This window comes from Aptenodytes forsteri, unplaced genomic scaffold (genome assembly GCF_000699145.1).
Source record: "Aptenodytes forsteri isolate BGI_AS27 unplaced genomic scaffold, ASM69914v1 Scaffold544, whole genome shotgun sequence".
NCBI classification, from domain to species: Eukaryota; Metazoa; Chordata; class Aves; order Sphenisciformes; family Spheniscidae; genus Aptenodytes; species Aptenodytes forsteri.
In genome coordinates this window covers 7,644-8,913 of record NW_008794780.1, presented here as the reverse complement: position 1 = coordinate 8,913, position 1,270 = coordinate 7,644, and positions in this window count along the sequence as shown.

Here is a 1,270-nt window from a genome sequence, read left to right as displayed (position 1 = left end):
GTGTTTGATGCCTTCCTGTGACTACTCTTTCTGCACAGAAGATCATAAAAAGACAATGATTTCATAAAAGATGGTCATAAAGACTCTGTTATGGACAAGAAAGCTCACCATGGGCGCTGGAGGACGCCAGGAAGATAATTGATAAGCACCAGGCAGATCCAGGAAGCTCAAGGCCTCTTCTGAAGCGTAAGCGGCCTTGAGCATCAGTGCTTGCCCGAGTGGAGGTCTGGGAGAGAGAGTCGGGCCACATCAGTGAGAATCAAAGTGGCTTTAGCAAATCCTTACAACCATGTCAGAGCCCAGAAAGGGAAGGCAGTTGATGTCTGTTGGCAGAGGAGACGCAGAGAATGTTTGTCCCGGGAATATGTCGGGAAGGACCTTGCCCTCTTTTCCTCCTGCAGTCCCCACGATTGGATGGACCTCAGGAAACATCCGTGAGCCTGGAGGATGCACAGATCTCGTGGAATGACGTTCTGTCACTGCAGGGGAAGAGGGCAGGATTTGTGAGACACATGGGAGTGCAGATGCAAGAGGAGTATATGTGTAATAAGTGTGCTAAGGGTACGAAGAAGACCTGAAATAGCATGGGTAAGTGTTGGTTGGGGGGTCATACTGAACTGAAATAGGTTGATTTTTCTAATTAGAGGCAACAGAAAAAGGAGGCTGTGCAGGTCAGTGCGGGCATATGGAGCGAAGATTCAAGCAGTCTGGGGGCTGGGATATCCTTGGTGCTAGGGGAGCATTAGCAGGGCTTTAGAAGAAACTGGGTGAGTTGTTGGGAACTCACAAGCACTGGCAAATCCTCAGAAAACTTTGTGTTTGAAGACACAACCAGTGAGGATAGAGGGACTCCAGTAAAGCTTGGGAGATCCCGGGTCAGAGTGAGGCAGGGAACCAAGGGGGTGCTTAAAGGTTTCAAGGAAACAGGCACAGGTATAGGAGAGTGTAGGACAGCCTGTGGTGGGGACAAGCAAGGGCCTTGGTGGGGCTGGGACACCCCCCCAACAGAACTGAGATCCTTGTCCTCTCAACTATGGCTGCTGTCTCTTCCAGTGGGGTCCATGAGAGGACAGCAGTTCCTTATGTTCCCAGTGCCTTGTGCCCCCCTCACCTCCACAGAGGCTGGGAGGTGTCCTCCCGCTGTCCTGCACTCAGCATTGCACACCCCCACCTCTCACTGCCCCCAGGAAAAGCCCCGAGACTCCCATGAGGGAAGAATCCCCTTTCCCAGGGGACAGGGCTCAGGCCTTTGCTCTCTTGATTGAGGAAA